We start from the raw sequence: 6,341 nt of genomic DNA on the forward strand, positions 1-6,341 counted from the left end.
TAGAAAAATAAGCCACCGGGCGATTTCTGTCACCGTGCTCCTGAGTAAGAACCCTGAGGGCACAAGCAGATTGTTCGTGACAGAAAAGGGTAAAAGGCTTGTCATAGTTAGGTAACCCTAAGGCAGGGGCAGAGGCTAAATTCTGCTTAAGGGAGATGAAAGCAGCATTTGCTTCAAGTGGCCATGGCATGGGGTTAGGTACAGAGGATCGAGTGAGTTCTTGGAGTGGTTTAGCCAGAGAAGCATATTGGGGAATCCATTGCCTACAGAACCCTGTCATGCCTAAGAATTTTCTCACCTGGCATGGACAGCAAGGCTGGGGAAAGCTAAGGATGGCTTGTACCCGGGCTGGATAGAGTGTACAGGAGCCCTGGGAGAGAAGGAAGCCTAGGTATGTGACAGAGGTTTGGCAGAGCTGCAATTTTGTGCGAGAAGTCTTATGACCCTTGTTTGCTAAAGCTGTGAGAAGTGTTAGTGAATCAGTTTCTGAGGCAGACAGAGAGGGGGAGGAGTAAGTTGTCCACATATTGGATCAGTGTGAATCCTGATGGGAAAACCAGATCAGCGAGATCCCTGGCTAGGGCTTGAGAAAAATAGGATGGACTCTCTGTATACCTCTGGGGAAGGGTAGTCCATGTATATTGCTGACCCTTGTAGGAAAAGGCAAAGAGATACTGGGATTCAGAGTGAACTGGGACAGAGAAGAAAGTGGAGCACAAACCTACAACAGTAAAGTGGGTTGCATTTGGAGGAAGAGACGCTAGTATTGTAGCAGGGTTAGGAACCACTGGAAAAGAAGGTATGACAATACGGTTAATAGCTCGAAGGTCTTGAACTAATCGCCACGATTTGCCGTCAGCTTTTTGAACTGGAAGGATAGGGGTGTTACAGGGGCTGAAACAAGGGACAATAATTCCTTGTTCTTTTAATGCAGATATAACTGGAGCAATCCCAGCCTCTGCCTCAGGATTCAAAGGATACTGAGACAGGCGAGGCAGAGGTTTGGAATTGTCTACAGTAATCCGAACTGGGTCAGTATTTAATCGGCCCACTTCAGATGGGTGAGATGGCCATAGGGAGGAAGGAACCTGAGAGATTAGGTGCTCCAGGGACGGAGTTAAGGGACAGCAAGGGACCGGAGTGGAGAAGGAAGTTTCAGACAGCAGGGAGGCTACAGAATCACATAAGGAAGACTGAGAGATTTGCAGATAGACACTATCTGGGGAGCAGTAAATAGAACAGCCAAGTTTGCATAGCAAGTCCCGTCCCAGAAGGTTTGCAGGGGTGGAATCAGAGAGGAGGAATGCATGCTCCTCAGAGAGGGGACCGACCTGAACAGACAAAGGTTTTGAGAGGGGACAAGAGGTAGGCATCCCTGTAATGCCAACAGCAGACAGATTTTCCAGATCGGGAACCTCAGGCAAGTCAGTGGTGTGGCTTGTAGAAAGAGAAGCTCCAGTATCAACAAGGAAAGGGAGAGAGAGATCATTTACAGTCAGGACACATTCTCCAGTACGGGACAGAGGTAATAAGGGAGCTAAAACTTTGTGAGGTTCCCCAGCATCCCGTCATTGTTGGGGTGAAAAATAGGGTTGGGGATCAGCTGGAGGAACCAGCGGGGGGTTCACTTGATTTCCCATACAATTATTAGGTCGTCTTGGACACTCTTTTTTTCCAGTGTCCAGGCTGTTTACAGTAGTTACAAACCCCAGTTAATCCAGCCCCCCGCCCCCTTCCGCAAACCCGTCCCTGTCCCCGGTGTGGTCTGCTTAGTCCTGAATAATGCTGTATCTGCAGAGCCATTAACTTTTGGGAGGACTGTTCCTCCTTTCCTTTTAAAGTGCGGTGGCAATGCTCTGCTACTGCCAGCAATTTGTCCATGGTTTCAGTCTCCCATCCCACACTTATTCGTTTTAACATGCTGCCTGTGGCAGGGAGAAGACCATCAACAAATGCATGTGCCAAGGCCCCCTGCCCATTTACATCGGGCTCTTGTATTCCTGAATGTTGTAGGAAAATATCAGTTAGCCGGGACCTATAGTCGCCTGGGCTTTCTCCTTGCCCTTGCTTACAGCAACGTATTGCTGTCCAGTTTGTTTTAGGAGACCACACTTTGGGAATGGCTTGATGCAGGCGCTTCCAAAGAGCCATACTCTGGTCTCTGTATGCCGAATCTGGGCCAGTACTTTTTATGGTTGAGTGGCGTGCCTCAGCTGGCCAGTTTGCAGCAGCCAACCATTTTTCATAATAACTGGCAGGAGCTAACAATTTACACAGTTGGAGGAGATCTGTCTCAGAGGGTTCATAGGTTTCACAGATTAACAGAAACTCCTCAGCAAATTTGACAGAGTTTTCCTGTGGTTTGGGAAAACTTTTAACTATAGATAAAAGTTCTGTATGAGTCCAGGGCTTATAATCCCATATGGACTCACTTTCTCCCATCTTAAGGACTCGTAAGGGTGCCACAACAGTTTGATCAGAGTCTCTCATTAACCTCCCGTCAGGTTCTCTTTTCCAAGAAGAGATGTCAAGAGAATCTTTGCAGTCTGCTTTGGATTTCTTCATAATATTTTGCAGAGCTGCGAAGCCAATGAGGGTATCTTCTTCACTTTCATTATCTGTAGTCACTGAAGATTTTTCCTTCTCTGATTTCTTATTTGCGCAGGAGTATGGTGGGGGTCGGGTTTGATCCGGATCATTACACAGGGCTGGGCAAAGGGGAGCACTCAGACTAGTGGTGGGAGAGACTGCATCCAATTGAACGTTAGTTTTTTGATAGAATTTTTAAGAGAGGTGAGTTTTGACTCAGTACATCTACGATTTGCCTCTTCCCACCACTGCATGAAGCAGTCTACTTCTCCTCTCTCCAATTTGGTTTTTGGGAGGACGAGTTTGCTTTTTAAAGTGTCCACTTGATCTTTGTCCCAAGAACCTAACAGTGGCCACTGTAATTTGGGGTTCTCTAGAGCTAATTTGGACCATTTTTCAAGAAACCTACAAGAGTCCAGACCCCTCCTAAAATACATAAAATAAGCTGGAGTTCCCTTAGGGAACTGTTCTACCTTAGACTTCTGATTACCCATCCAGGAGGACTTCACACAGCACTCACACAAGAAGGAAATTCGGGCTCAGCAGAGCAGTACCCGGTGCAACACACAGAAAGGAGCCCACAGGCTACTGCCTCAACTGCCCTTGCTTTCACACCAGGGGTTATACCCAAGGCGTGGTGCGGCTGCAGCTGTGCAGATTCCACTTATTCAGACCGTGGGAACGGGGACCCCTTGGTCAGCCAGTCTCCGGACAGAAATGGCTCCCAGATTCACACACACACCACGGGGAAGACGGATAGACACAAAGACAAGACAGTCCTCAAACCGGTTAAAGCACAAAAATAATAATTACCTGAGACGTCTGATTCCAGAAGCTGGATCCAAAGACCCCTACCCGAACAGAGTGGGAACCAACAAGTTCAATGGCGTAGACTGCGCTGCTGCTGTGTACCTTTCTGTCTTGTGGAGGATCGCTTGGACTAAGCATCCAGGTGCCGGCTGCCACGATCGTCCTGCAACGCAGTCAGGGATCACACAGCCTCAGTGAAGCCGCTTGCCATCTCGGTAGAACCTCCAAATTGTCCAAGTTTGACTCAGACTCACAATTTATCAGACCACTCTGTTTTATTAGCAAAGCTGCTCTGCTAATACATTTAGAAGTGAGCCCCCAGAGTGGGGCGTGTGTCTTTTAATTTATACATTTTTTTGGAGAACAAGTTACAGAGAAGTTACAGACAAAAGAAGAAAAAGATTTTAGTCACCACCCTTCGAGATCCCTGAGACCAGTCACGTATCTTCAATTACCTGCCACCCTTAACAATCTCCTTTAACAGCTTCCAGTTAACTTAACTAATTGCCCTTCACACCTTCCATTCTGATGCCTGCTTCTTAGATGTGCTGGCTCTATCTTAATTGCTTCTCCATTCAAAAGCTCTCTCTCCCTACGTGTGCTCCCTCAGATGCTTTGTAACATGTTTTGGCATGCCCTCTCATATACAATGTATCCAGCATGTCCCCTTATACAACGTTATACTTATACAATGTTATACTTCCACAGTGGCCACTCAGGATAATACACAATTTCCCTCACGGAGCAACAGTGACACTGGGTGGCCACTCTGGGTAATGCACCAACAATTTCCCTCACGGAGCAACAGTGACACTGTATGGCGAATTCAGGTAATGCACAAACCATTTCCCTCACGGAGCAACAGTGACACTGGGTGGCCACTCTAGGTAATGCACCAACAGTTTCCCTCATGGAGCAACAGTGACACTGGGTGGCCAATCCAGATAATGCACAAACCATTTCCCTCATGGACGAACAGTGACACTGGGTGGCCACTCAGGGTAATGCACAAAGCATTTCCCTTGGATCAACAGTGACACTCCTTGGCCACTCTGGGTAATGCACCAACAATTTCCCTCACAGAGGAACAGTGACACTGGGTGGCCACTCTGGGTAATGCACGAACAATTTCCCTCACGAAGCAACAGTGACACTGGGTGGCCACTCTGGGTAATGCACCAACAATTTCCCTCACGGAGCAAGAGTGACACTGGGTGGCCACTCTGGGTAATGCACCAACAATTTCCCTCACGGAGCAACAGTGGCAGTATTCTTGTCAGCAAGTTAAGGAAGTATGGGCTGGAGGAATGCACTATAAGGTGGGTAGAAAGCTGGCTAGATTGTCGGGCTCAACGGGTAGTGATCAATGGCTCCATGTCTAGTTGGCAGCCGGTATCAAGTGGAGTGCCCCAAGGGTCGGTCCTGGGGCCGGTTTTGTTCAATATCTTCATAAATGATCTGGAGGATGGTGTGGATTGCACTCTCAGCAAATTTGCGGATGATACTAAACTGGGAGGAGTGGTAGATACGCTGGAGGGGAGGGATAGGATACAGAAGGACCTAGACAAATTGGAGGATTGGGCCAAAAGGAATCTGATGAGGTTCAATAAGGATAAGTGCAGGGTCCTGCACTTAGGACGGAAGAACCCAATGCACAGCTACAGACTAGGGACCGAATGGCTAGGCAGCAGTTCTGCGGAAAAGGACCTAGGGGGTGACAGTGGACGAGAAGCTGGATATGACTCAGCAGTGTGCCCTTGTTGCCAAGAAGGCCAATGGCATTTTGGGATGTATAAGTAGGGGCATAGCGAGCAGATCGAGGGACGTGATCGTTCCCCTCTATTCGACATTGGTGAGGCCTCATCTGGAGTACTGTGTCCAGTTTTGGGCCCCACACTTCAAGAAGGATGTGGATAAATTGGAGAGAGTCCAGCGAAGGGCAACAAAAATGATTAGGGGAACTGGAACACATGAGTTATGAGGAGAGGCTGAGGGAGCTGGGATTGTTTAGCCTGCAGAAGAGAAGAATGAGGGGGGATTTGATAGCTGCTTTCAACTACCTGAAAGGGGGTTCCAAAGAGGTTGGCTCTAGACTGTTCTCAATGGTAGCAGATGACAGAACGAGGAGTAATGGTCTCAAGTTGCAGTGGGGGAGGTTTAGATTGGATATTAGGAAAAACTTTTTCACTAAGAGGGTGGTGAAACACTGGAATGCGTTACCTAGGGAGGTGGTAGAATCTCCTTCCTTAGAGGTTTTTAAGGTCAGGCTTGACAAAGCCCTGGCTGGGATGATTTAACTGGGAATTGGTCAGGCTTCGAGCAGGGGGTTGGACTAGATGACCTTCTGGGGTCCCTTCCAACCCTGATATTCTATGATTCTATGACACTGGGTGGCTACTTTGGGCAATGCACCAACAGTTTCCCTCATGGTGCCACAGTGACACTGGGTGGCCACTCGGGGTAATGCAGATAGCATTTCCCTCATGGGGCCACAGTGATACTGGGTGGCCACTCAGGGTAATGCACAAACAATTTCCCTCACGGAGCAACAGTGACACTGAGTGGTCAGTCAGGGTAATGCACGAATTATTTCCCTCACGGAGCAACAGTGACACTGGGTTGCCACTCTGGGTAATGCACCAACAATTTCACTGATGGACCAACAGTGACACTGGGTGGCCAGTCAGGGTAATGCACGAACAATTTCCCTCACGGAGCAACAGTGACACTGGGTGGCCACTCTGGGTAATGCACAATTTCCCTCACGGAGCAACAGTGACACTGGGTGGCCAGTCAGGGTAATGCAGAAAGTATTTCGCTCACGGAGCAATGGCCAATGCGTGGTCAATTCAGGTAGTGCACAAATCATTTCCCTCATGGACCAACCGGGCAACCCCTTGGAGTAATACACAAAGCATTTCCTCACGGAGCACCAGTTGCAC

General features: G+C 48.4%; 1 pseudogene across 1 annotated transcript in view; it reads right to left on the reverse strand.

Annotated features, from left to right (window-relative positions):
- Positions 1–6,341, reverse strand: part of LOC140903603 (uncharacterized) — a 93,935-nt pseudogene that overhangs the window by 66,193 nt on the left and 21,401 nt on the right. The window lies entirely within an intron of this gene.

Source organism: Lepidochelys kempii, chromosome 26 (assembly GCF_965140285.1).
Source record: "Lepidochelys kempii isolate rLepKem1 chromosome 26, rLepKem1.hap1, whole genome shotgun sequence".
In the NCBI taxonomy this organism is placed as follows: Eukaryota; Metazoa; Chordata; order Testudines; family Cheloniidae; genus Lepidochelys; species Lepidochelys kempii.